Source organism: Melozone crissalis, unplaced genomic scaffold, assembly GCF_028551555.1.
Source record: "Melozone crissalis strain CALT ecotype California unplaced genomic scaffold, PUWL_Pcris_2 ptg000029l_1, whole genome shotgun sequence".
In the NCBI taxonomy this organism is placed as follows: domain Eukaryota; kingdom Metazoa; phylum Chordata; class Aves; order Passeriformes; family Passerellidae; genus Melozone; species Melozone crissalis.
In genome coordinates, this window is record NW_026535807.1 from 21,472,923 (window position 1) to 21,485,260 (window position 12,338).

A 12,338-nucleotide genomic window follows, 5' to 3' on the forward strand; every position below is an offset into this window, starting at 1 on the left:
TCTGTTTGGAAAATAAACTTCAAACTATTATTATATCAAGATGCTTTTTATTAAATGCTGTGTTGATGCCACATAACAAGAATGTAGGTGATAAAGGATATTTTCACTCTTTCTTCATTGCCTTGCATAAGGCAAAGTGTTGGTTTATTATTTGAAGATAAAGGTCTACACAGAATTAAAAAAAAGCCAGTACCAGCTCAGGTCTCCACATATTCTAAAGATCTCAGTGCTAAAAGGATGAATTTACATCTCAAGCAGACTGTTGGTTATTGCTGCAGGACTTGAATCTATTCACAGCTCTCTCCCACTCTTCAAACCCACACACTCTTTCTGCAAAGAGCTTTTTTGCCCACAGATAAGACTCATTAAAACAAAAAATAAAAGAATTCTTAACTTAACAGCAAGGTAGCTGTTAAATGTAGCCCTTCTGAGCCTCTGCTGGACCACTTATGGCAAAACAGTTCCTGGATGCAGGGGTGGGAATTGAGTGTCCTTGGCTCCAGAGGATCCCCCAGCTGCTCCCAAGCTCTGGTTGAACACCTGAGCTCCCTTCTGTGCTAGAGGAGGGATTCCCCATACCTTGAGGGCATCCCCTGGGGGATATGTAGGGTGCTGGCCCCGAATGGCTTTGTCTGGACTGAGGAGCTGTGGCCACTCTCATCACAAATGTCACCAGGCTTGTAATTCCTGACTACACTTTGTGCTACTCTTTGTGTAGATAGCACTGAAGAGGGAAATATCCATTACCTGTTCCAGGTTCTCTGTGAGTGGTGCTAATTTGCCACAGAAGCATTAGCATTGCAGTTTGGGGGGAAAACAGTTTAATTTATTGCTGATTAAAATAGAGGTGGTCTGAAACAAAAACGTAAAAAACACCTTCTGCCCCGTCCTCTCCCCTGAGTGTCAGTGGGCTGCTTCTGACACTTCTTTCCTCACAGCCCCGTGGCATTTTAACTTTTCTCTGCTCCCTCAGCCTCGGAAACAGGGGAAAGGGATCATTTTTGTGTGTGGAAACCATAAGAAATGGAAACTGCCACGCTGCTCTGAAGGTGTTTCCAAAGAAAAAAGCAAGAAAGCAGCGTGGCCCCAGAGGGGTCTGTGCTGATGAGCAGCTGCCCCAGGGCTGTTTCAGATCTCACCTTAAGGACAACAATAAACAAACACAGATTTCTCCATGACCCTTTATTTTTCCCAGAGATGTTCATGGCTTGCACTGGAGACCACTGGAGTGGGACCTGTGGGCAGCAGGGATCTGCCCAGTGCTGCCTGAAAACCTTTCCAGAGCAGCACTGGCCCAGAAACTGGAACGTGCTGGGGAAGCAGACTGGGCTATTACGGGTCAAACCCTCACTACAGTGGGGTTTTTTTTCCTATTTATTTATTTTTTCTTTCTGATGGTTATAACAGTAATGGGCTACATTTTTCATTCTCTCTGGCACTTTTAATGAGAAACAGGGATATAGGAATATCCCTAAACAGTTTACATGTGTGCTCTGAATCTCAAAGTAAACACCCAGCCAAAGTTGAGGAGGGAGCCTGGAGACAGCTGTGAAAGGGGTGTTGCTGCAGTCTGATTTATGGGGTCAGCTATTCCCTTCAGCAGGAATGGGAGCCATGTCCAAGGCAATCATGGGCTGGCCGTGGAGCATGAGCTAACCAGGGCTGCACGGCATCCCAGCCCTGTTGTATTCCTGCACAGCAGCATCCATAAATTCAGCAAGGAATTTAGTGCTGTATGTGGATGCCTCTCGCATGGATCCAGCCCCAGTGCTGCAGCTTCAGCTACGGTGGAAAAACAGAAAATGAAACACTGCAGTTGAGTTTTCCAGAGCAGGTAACATTAGGAGTCATTTTTAACTTTGAACGGAGATGATTTTGTGTGAACTGGGTATATTTGTGCAGGATGAGATGTCCAAATAGTCCCTGTGGGGCTTGTGAGCTGGTTTTGTTCAGAACTTGGCTGTCTGTGCGTCTGTGCTGCCCAACAACAGGGATGTTTGCCTCATGAGATGATAACTTTCACATGTTGTTAGAGATCCATCACAGCACAAGTCAGAACTAACCACCTCACATGGCCTTCAGCTTTCCAAGATTTAATCATCAGGTTTCCAGGCCGGTTCAAGTTTTTATTAGCTCCACACCTTATCCAATTTGCAAAGCCTCTAATGTGAGGCCTTCCTTCTGGCTGGAGGAGGGAGCTGGTCTGCCAGCACTCGGTGACTGTCACCCCTTTTCCCACAGCACTCAAAACATGGCTTTGCTTTCTGCTTTGGATCATTTGCATTTTCAAAGAAGTGAGGCAATAGCGGTGACAATAACTGCATATTCAATAACACCACTTTAGTTTCTATCCCAGTTGGTTTATTTTAACAGAAAACCGGTTTTCTGTGGCAGAGGTGCTGCAAGCCTGAGGCTGGGATAGCATCAAAGAGCAGCTTATGCATGGGATAACTTCATGACATCTGGGGAAGCAGCCATTCTGGTAGTTTATTTGTGTAGTAGGTATTTATTACCATTGCAGGATGTTGCCTGGCCTCAGACCCTGCATTCTTGGCCTCAGTGCAAACATTTTCATTTAAGCCATTCACCAGAGGAAAACAATTTTCTGTGACGAGTAATTTTAAGGGTTTGTGCACTCCTTTGTCAATGGGACCTTGCTGTACCTTCCAGCTTGCCAACGACCCACACTCACTGGCAGCAGGTCTCTGCCTGTGTGGGCTCAGCTGGAAATCTCTCCTCAGCAGGGACAGCCCCTCCATGTGCTATGTGCCACCTGGCTGGGCTCACAGCAGGCTCCTCTCCAAAATGCAGGTGCTGCTTGGGACAGACTCGTGTGTGAGTCCTGTGTGAGGACAGAGCAGCACCTGGGCTGGAGGGGATGAGACAAAGCCACAGCCTCATGAAGGAGGTGCTGTGAAGTGCTGCTGGGATTTGAGATCCTGCTGCAGAGCAGGGAGCTGTGGCAGGCTTAAGCAGCATTTCCCTCTGTGTTTGTGAGCACTGGGATGCGACAGAGGTAGTCCTGCTCATGATTTGAGTGGTTTTTAAGGGCTGATGTTTCTGGCAATTTTCTGGTAGTTCAGTGAGTGGGCAAAGGCAGCAGGGAACTCCAGACAGCAAAGCAGAGCTTGGAGATGAGACTTGCTGTGCAGTGAAATGCAGAAACAGCAGATGGAAATCACACCCCACCTCAGGGATGAAAACACAATCCACCCATTTTGGGTGGGTAATGGAGTGTGTTACAGGGGAGGTGAACTCGCAGCTGGAATCCAGGTGGGAATACCCAGGCTCAGAATGATGCCTTTACAAATTTCTAGACTTCCTCCTGCTTCCTATCTCCCCCCTCTCTGCATCCCTTCTGTCTTTCCCACTGGAGTCTCTCCTGTGCCCTCCCCTCTGCCATACCCAGCTGACACATCTCTGCACCCAGAGAGGATCCTGCTGATGGAGCAGGGCTGGGCGTGGGTGCAAGAAAACCACATAAAAACAGCCCACACAGAAAGAGCCCGTGGGCTCTGGGTCCTGGCTGGCAACCTTAAATGTTTGTAACGTTCTGCTGAAATGGTTTTTTAATGCTTTATCCTTTCTAAATTAGGAGCATGTTTCAGAGTCATAAGGGCAGTCATGGTGGCTCCACGGGATGCAGCCTGCCGGTGGCCACTCTTATCTTGGATATTTGTTTTGTTTACAACCTGTGTGTAATGTGCTGCAGCAAATCTAAAGTGGGTTTTGACAGTCTGCATTAGTCAGCTCATCCACCATGGAAAGAACCAGAGCTTCCCCTGTTCTTTGAAAACTTTCAAGGTCAATACTGACAGTCTCAAAAGAGAAAACAATAAGAAGAAATGTGTTGTTTCAGTTACATCTTCAACTTCCTCACTCTCAAAATGTTCAGGTACAGAGGATCCAGTGAGAGGAACTGGGATGGCCAGGAGGAAATGGGAGATAGACTGGGAAAAAACCCCACTCTGCCTGCTCTCTGCACACCTGCATGGCTGTCAGACTTGAGCCTCTGCTGTGTGTTTGGAAATCAGTCCAAGCTAAAGCGTGTCTGACGTGCTTGGTTTGGGTTCCTTGGCAGGTGTGACAGAGCTGAAGGTAACCAGCCCTGGCAGAGGGGCTCTTTCTGCAGCCATGGGGCAGCAGGAGGGCTCGCCTTGGCTGTCCTTGCAGCCTTTGCCACCTCCTCACTGAAGTGGCATCTGCTGGTGTCAGATGCTGATTCCCATCAATTACTAGTGGTGGAAAAGTTTGAGAACCAGGAGCAGTTTCAAGTCAGGTTCCAAGATAGGGATAATTTTTGTGCTATTTCCCCTGAAGAGCCTTTTGATGTTAGATTTGGGTACATTTCTCAGACACTGGCAGTAAAATGTAAGAATCTGAAGGAATACTTTATCAAATGCAGCTTTTAAGTGCCCTTGCCTTGCCAGTACAATAAATTAATGGCAAGTCACTGTCAAGCATGCTCGCTCCTGGCTTGAAGAATTAGATGTTACTCTGTTTCACATGTACGACCTGATTTCCTCTCAGGGCACTGAATGGGTGTAGCAGAGAGTAAATGTGACCAAATAGCTGCAGAAAAATTGGCTGATGATAAGGAATGGGAGATAGTTTCCCTACTAAACTGTGATTTTTCTTTCATTCAGAAATGCTGGGTATTTCTAGTTAGGCTCACTTCATTAAATCCTGGCTGTATTAGTTCTTCAGTGTCACCTGAAGTGAAAGCAAAATATTTTAAGTGATCTTATGTTGTTAAAAATATGGCTCAGAACCAGAGTAACTACTGTGGGTACTTTTCACACTGCAGGAATCTTCTCCTGTGAGCAGCTTCTTTACCTTTTCCCTGTCACAAGTTCAACTGTGCAGGTCGCAGCAAACCTTTACAGGTTGTGGTGATGAGAAATCCCCAGAATGGTGAGAGCTGTTCTGCACGGCCTCAGAGTATGCACAGACTGTAATGGATTTATTTGGATTGAGCTAGTCCATTTCTCTTGTATGAAATGTGCTAGAATAGTGACTCTCTGGTATTCTAAAGCAGCAACATCTGCTGAAAGCTTTTCCTGTGTGAGCTGTGCATTTCTTATGTTTCTCAACCATACACTGCAATGAAAGGCACGCTCTGGAGTGGCCTGACTTTGGCCAAGGGGGCATTGTTTTCTGTGGCTTTGTGACATCTTCCCAAATTCTGAAAAACCATGGTTGGATGAGGACACGCAAACAAATATTTCAGTCTGAGCCTGCTCTGCTCCATGGCCGTTCAACCAGAGCAGCACCACTTTCAAGTGGGAATGCCAGAGCCATGTGGAAGGGAGGAAAAGATGTGGCAAATTTGGGTCCTACAATTTACAGGGGCAGAAGAAAGGGGCAGAGGACACTGGTGGTGTTGTTGCACTGGTCTGCAAGTAGGAAATTGTTGCTTAGGAATCACTAGAGACCTTTCTTTTTTTGTTTTGTTTTAATAAACTCTTAGCTATGGAATTTTAAAATGTCACATCTCTCTTCTGGTTTGGTTCCACTTCTGTGGGGCTTTTGTTTGGGAAATAAGTTGTTTCTAGGTGGGTCAAGGATTAACCACCCCATGGACAGAGGTTTCTCTGTGCTCTGATCCCCTGTCTGTCCCTTGGGACAGTGCTACCCTCTCTCCTTTGGTGCACAGTGCAGAGCTCAGAGCTTCAGGACAGCTGGAGATGCAAAAAAAAAAAAAAAAAAAGGCTGGATTCAAGTCCAAACTTTTCTCCTGAAATCAGATTTCCAAAGAGTTAGTTGTGCTTTCCAAAGCTAGTCCCTGAGTGGGTATGTGCTTATCCCACCCATGAGGATGGCTGTGTGGATTCACACGACCTGCCTTATCCTTTCAGTCCCCAGACAACGTTGTCGGTTTTCTTTCATTCAGAAATGATGGATATTTCCATTTAGCCTCACTTCATTAAATCCTGGATGTATTAGTTCTTCGGTGTCACCTGAAGTCAATGCAAAATATTTTAAGCGATCTTACGTTGTTAAAAATATGGCTCAGAAACAGAGTAATTTTTTTTCTTGGACAAATTAAGTGAAAGCACTGCCTGAGGACAGGCCACCAGCATAGGGCTCCAATTTTTGGGTTAGGTTTAGGACTTCCTGAATTCATCCAGGTGTGTGGTGCTCTGGTGAGGTGCAGCTTGCACCCCCTCTTTGATATGAGGAAAGATTTGGGAGCCTGAAAGTACCTCCCATGGGCATCAATTGGTCTGATGAGAGAATTTAAACCTACCTACAGACTTCACCTTGCTTAGGGCATCATGGCTTTAACAGGAAAAGCTGCTGCTGCATTGATTTTTGGGAGTCTCCTGTAATTCCTGGTTTAGTTTTATCAGAGTCCTGACTCCTTTGGTCTCTCCTGGTGTTCCCCAGACACACAAGGAACACACAGGTGGCAGGTGTGGGCTTGCTGTCAGCTCAGTCCCAGTCTCAGTGCAAACCCCAGACAAAGCATTGCCTCAGCTCTGCTCCTGCCTCAGTGGGGCCAGCAAGGGGCACTCACGGGCTCACCACACAATTCACACAATTTAAGGGGACTGTGACCCTGCTTTCAGAGCAGCAGTGCTCACACTGCATCTCCACTCGTGGAGAGAGAAATCAGAGTCTTCTGCTCCTTCTGTGCTTTCATTTTTCTTCCAGAGGAAATTCAAGACTGTGAAGGAACATTCTGGGAGGGCTGATTGTTTGCTGACAAAGTAAATAGCATTTTTCTCTCTGGCTAAAGTTACACAATGATTTTCTGTAGTTAGTCCATCCCTCAGGGTGTCCAGCAGCAATCGGCAGGACCCTTCCCACATACACTGCAGCATCACACAATAACACAGTCCCACTTTCCCAAGCACTGGCTGTGATGGAGACAGGATACCACATTTCAGAAATGGAAACTCTTACCCTGCTACTTTTCCCTAATTGTATGCACATTTTGTCTGTGCAGACTTCAGTCTTGCCTGTGAATGGGAGTCGAGAGCCAGGACCAGCTCCAAAGTTTCCTCAAATGTTGCATTTACAGTGTCACAGATCGGGCCAGGCTGATTTTGCTGTGAGGAGGAGGAGGAAGGTGACCAAGCACTGCAGGGAGCTCCCGGCCCTGACTGCAGCAGTGGATTCTGCTGCATGCCTTGGCTGCTGGGGATGCAAAGCTGGCAGCTGGGCCGTGGATGCTCTGGTGCCTCCACCAGCTGTTTGCAGCTGTGCCCAGGCCCGGGCCAGGCCAGGCCGGTGCTGCTGGCTGGGCAGGTGGCCTCGGTGGGACACTGCCATGCTCTGCTGCTCTGCCCTGATGCCTTGGGCAGCTCCGACGGGCACCAGACAGGGTCTCTCCTTCCCATAACCAAATGCCGGGGAAGACAGAGGAGCCCTTCGGTGTGGGAACATCCCAGCAGTCTCAGAGCTCCAGGGCTGGCCTGAGGGCCCGGCTGGAACCAGCAGGTACTGAGGGGACAGAGGGGCAGGGGGAAGCCAAGCCTGGTGCCCCAAGGAGGTGGCAGAGCTCCGGATCCAGGACAGGCGGCTCCCTCTGGCTGAGCCCCCTGGGCTCACAGGCACGGCCGTGTCTGGCAGGGAGCAGCACCGGCCTCACTCCCGAGACCCTCTGAGCAGGGATGCTTTCCCGATGACATAGTGTTTGTTGCAGGGACTTGGTTCGTCCCAGGGACTTGTCTCTAATTTATCCCAGGATGGGTTTCTATAAACAGTCGCTATTGTCACACGACAACGACGGGACGCTCTCGATGAGCAGATCGGGCTCCGAGCACCGAGCGCTTCCCTGAGGGCTTACGGCCAGGTGAGTTTGGGGCTGCTTGCATCTCAGTAAGCAGCTGTGGGACAAAAAGAAATTGAAAAGCCCTTAGAGTACAACCTCGAAGCCACCTTTGGTCGACAGAGCGGCGTTAACCTGGGCAGAGCCAGGTGAGGCCCCTCAGCCCCGGGGCAGGCGCAGCGCTCACCTCTCACCCCCGGCTTTTTCTTTTCCTTGGTAGCTGCGGTGCCCCGGAGCCCGTCTGGGGGCTGCTCCGGTCCCCGTGAGCCTCCCCGCACAGCCCATCCCATCCCGTTCCATTCCATGCCATTGTCCCGGCGTGTGGGGCCGCGCTCCACGGGGCTGCCGTCCCGCCCGGCCGCTGTCAGGTTGGACAAACCCCGGCGCCGCTCGGCCCCGGCGCCGCTTTCCGGCCCCTCCCTCCGGCCCCGGGGTCCCGCGGCCCCTTCCCCGCCGAGCGAGCGAGCGGCACGGCCCGGCCCGGCCCGGTAAGTGCGGGGCGCGGAGCCCGGGCGCTCCCGAGCCCGCTGCAGCCCCTCACCCAGAGCCCTTCCCGGGACAAATGCGCGGATATTTCCTTGTGCTGTTCCCCTCTTTCTTTTTTCTTTTCTTTCTTTTTTTTTTTTTCCCCTGTTGGTTTGAAAGCGGCAGTTTTTCAAAGGAAAAAAAAAGTTGCTGTGGATGTTTCGGAGCTGTCGGTTTATTGAAAACAACTCGCTGGGTGGAGGCGAGAGCGGCCCGCGGGGCGGGGGGAGTGTTTGCACAGCAAATGTCATTTGGCGCTGGGGGAGAGCTGCCCGCATGGCTCCTCAAACGCGTTCGCCGAGCCGGGCAGGCTCCTGAGCCCAGCGAAAACCAATGGGGAGTGCGAGAGGAAGAGGAGAAGGTAGATGGCAGAGCTGAGAAAAGCGCTCTGTGCCTGCTCTCGCTGGTACGCTCGGATTTGTGCAGTGAGCGGCGCTCAGACGGGCCGGGGGCTGTGCGGGACAGGGCAGGGATGTGCCGGGGAAGCCTGGGGCTCCAGGCTCGTGGGGTCAGGGGAAGCCGAGCCGCAGAACCGCTGTGTGCGTGCAGGGCTGAGCCCCAGCCAGCCTCCCCTCGCCTTATCTCCTCCCCTATCGCCCGCAGCCTGCAGCAGCAGCCCGGCGGTCCTCCCGAGCCGAGCCGCCCCAGGATGAGGTCAGAGCAGGAGGGTTTGGGCACACGGTCCGTAACACCTGCAGGAAGGGCCTTGGAGCTGGTGTGTGCCCCGCTGGTATCGAATTTTCTCTCGCAGCCTTTGGTTTTCTTTGGAAAGGAAAGTCGCCGTTATTGCCAAGTTATATTAGCGTCGAGTTGGTTTCTTTGCACCTATAGGCGATGAGCAGAGGGGCGGTGTTTGGAGGTTGTGTGGTTTTCTAACAGATCATCAGCACCCCGGTTCTCTCCTTTCCTCCTGCTCCTCATCACACATTCTTGCTTTAGGCATCCTGGTCCTTTCAGATGCAAATGGAAGCTATGGATACATCCCATAAATGTGTCTTTACTTGTAGCTTACGTCATTTAACAACAAAAACTACAGGTCGTGCTATACAGTTAATGGGTGTAAAATTGTCTGAGAAGATTTTGGACGTAAACCCCCCTTATTAGTGGAATGGATGAAATTAGTTTTATTATGAAAGATTTTCCCCTAATGACAGAATGGAGCCTATAGAGGCCAAACCCTAGTCTTTTAACTAGTTCTTCTCCCGAGTGGCGTCAGCTGGACCTTCAAAATCACTTTGAAGACAGTTATACCAGCATTAATAGGGCTGATGTTGGCCTAAAAATATCTTCCAAAAATCACACTCTTAATTGGCATTGCTTTGTTGGCAAAGCTTTCCCGGTGCTGCCTTACTCTTCAAGAGCAATGTTATTTTAATTGCATCAATGTATTCTGTCATGAAGGCAGTGCTCTGAGCAGGGTTTATTGAGTTCAGTGTGGAGCCTGGAGCTTTAACTTTTCCATTAAAGACAAGAAACTGATGGCAAAGCCACGGAGCTCTGAGAGTTCCTCAGGTACCCCACTTTTGTGGGGCTGCTGGTCTGAGCACACTGCATCAGGCCATTCTGCAAGTGATAGTGGAATAAATAATGAGTAAACAGTAGCCTTGCAGTGTATATAAATACCAGGTAAAATGGTTTTCTTCTAGTTTAAGTCAGTTTTTGTGACTGAAGAGATCTCTCTTTGCTTTCCATCCATCCATTTTAATACCTTCCCAGTTGCATTAGATAATCATGTGATATTATACGCTTCTAAATTTCTCTGATCTGCTCGAAGGTGGAAGAAATGGTGCTCTGCAGTTTTGTGCACTGAGTGTAGGTGGCCTCTGAGAGGTGATGTTGGGCAGAGAGTCCCCCGCAGTGCTGGGTGGCATTAAAGATGACATTCCAAACAAAGCTCTTTCTGTCCCTCTCAGGCATGAGCAGTGGGAGGGCAACAGCAACCCCCAACTCTGGGGGCTGGGGGCCAGTGTGGCTGAGGATCAGCTGGATCGCACTGGAAGAGGCTCATGAGCTGCCAGGGAGCCTCACAGAGTGCTGCTGAGTCGCTGCTGCAGGTGTGTGAGATGGAGCCCCCCAGGCTGCTCCTGGGGCTCGGTGGTGATGGCAGGGGAACAGCAGCACAGTCAGGGAGTGGCACCTTCTGCATGTGAGCATCTGTCCCCGGCTGGGATGGAGGCCTGGTGCTGGACTGCTTGGAAACTGCTTTGCTGGACAGTTCCTCAGTTCCAGGAGGGGACACTGCTGGGGCTGCCACGCTGCCAGAACCTCTCCAGCACTGCGGGACATCCCTTCCTCTGGATTTGCAGGAGCAGAGTGGCTGCAGGCCTTCTCCAGGCTGCTTCCACACTGTGATTTTGTGCCTTTTTTGTGTGTACTGGAAGCTCTGAGGGCTCCTGTTGCTCTCAGGCTGCAGGGAGACTGTGGGGAAGGAAGGGACCTTGGCTGTCCCTCCCCATCGTCCCTGTGTCCCCATGTCAACCAAACCAAGCCTCCTGCCAACCTCGCCTCTCTCCGCTGCTCTCTTTCCTTTATCCAGGGAGATGAGAAATCTTTGCAGGATTGCTCTTCCCTTTCAAGCTGTTCTTTGGAAACGCTTCCATGCCTGGGAGTTTCTTCCCGTAGTTTGTGGGTGCAAGGTGGGATTTAGCTGCTTCTGCCAAAACCAGAAGTGTCTCTTACATTCTGCAGAGATTCTGGTGGCTGCTGAAAGACTTGCAGTGGGCACACACTTTCCTCCAGCTGCCTTCTGGCTGTTCAGCAGAGGAAAGCAGACCTGCCTGCCTGTGCCATGGGCCTTTGACCTGGGGGCCACTGTGATCTCAGGTGGCCTCACAGTGCCCTGGGAGCTCTCCTTCCTCCTCGGTCCCAGGGCTGAGTGTGCTGAGGTGTTTTTCTTAGTTGCATGCAGATCCCTAGTGACAGAAAGAACCATGACTCTTAATTATTGTGCCTCTTATCTCCTCTTCGATGTGCCACCAGCCCATATGTTTAGAATAAGGCTCTGATCTTGTGATATGGGCTCATGCATTCACTTTTGTTTAGCTTTTCCCCCCATTCTCATGCATTAGAAATTTGGATTTCCTTCCAGCTCATTGGCATAACATTAACTTTTCTTTCTGCTGGAAGTGACATGTTGCCTTTAATAACAGGGGCCTGTATTTAATATCCCAAGAAGTCCTTTCCAATTCCATGTTCATAGAGATCAGGAGTTAAACAGAAGAGACTTGGAAAAGGGCTTTCCAAAAAGCGCTTTGTTCTCCCCTGCTTATGTTATTGTGGTCTTTCTGTTGGAAATCAAACAGTCAAAACAAGCTTAGGTACGAAGAAATGCAGCTCACTTATGGCCTGGCCACTCCTCCTCCTGTTGAACATGGCCAGAGCAAGACCAGACAATTTGGGCTACGTTTTCCTTCTAGTGCATTACAAACCTAGCCCATTATTCATGAAAATGAAGCTGTGTTAATTGCATCCCTTGCTTTGCATTACGGCAGGCATGCATTCCTGTCTGTCTTGTTTGCTAACAAGCTCTGTGGGTTGGAGCAGAGGCAGGGAGAGGTTTCAGCCCTGTCACTGATCACTGGCTGCAGCGTGCAGAGAGGCCAGGGCAGTGTGTGTGAGCAGAGATGTCGCTGGCATTTACTGCTGGGTGCACTGGAGCCTGGGCTTTCCCAGCCTGGGCTGGTTTTTATGAATGAAGGCAGGCAGGGCGTGCCCAGCCCGGTGCCAGGAGCGCTCTGTGGGTCCCTGGCACAGCTGCACGGACAGACAGATGGACAGCCAGCTGCCATGGGCTGGGCTCAGGCACCCCAGCAGGTCCCTCCTGCTCTTTCTGTGACATGAAGGCTGAGGAAGTGCCCCTCCACACTTCGCAGAATTTCTGCCTATTTTGGTAGGAATTTTTTTTTTTTTTTTTTGTGATCCTTGGCAGGAAACTTCTTTTAGTTCAGTTCTAGTTTTTGCTCCTGACTCTATTCACTGAGAATACCTCAGAGACAAGGAGCTCATTTTTTCCTGTATCCAGAAAACCTTTTAGTAA

The 12,338-nt window shown here is 50.0% G+C and overlaps 1 protein-coding gene across 1 annotated transcript in view; it reads left to right on the plus strand.

The window, feature by feature from the left end:
- Nucleotides 1-8,594: 8,594 nt before the first annotated feature.
- The window catches only part of FBLN2 (fibulin 2), a 94,144-nt gene continuing 90,400 nt past the window's right edge, over nucleotides 8,595-12,338 (plus strand). Inside the window, exon 1 of the mRNA XM_054280914.1 lies at nucleotides 8,595-8,708. The gene's annotated coding sequence lies outside the window, so the exon portion shown is untranslated. The remainder of the gene's footprint in view (nucleotides 8,709-12,338) is intronic.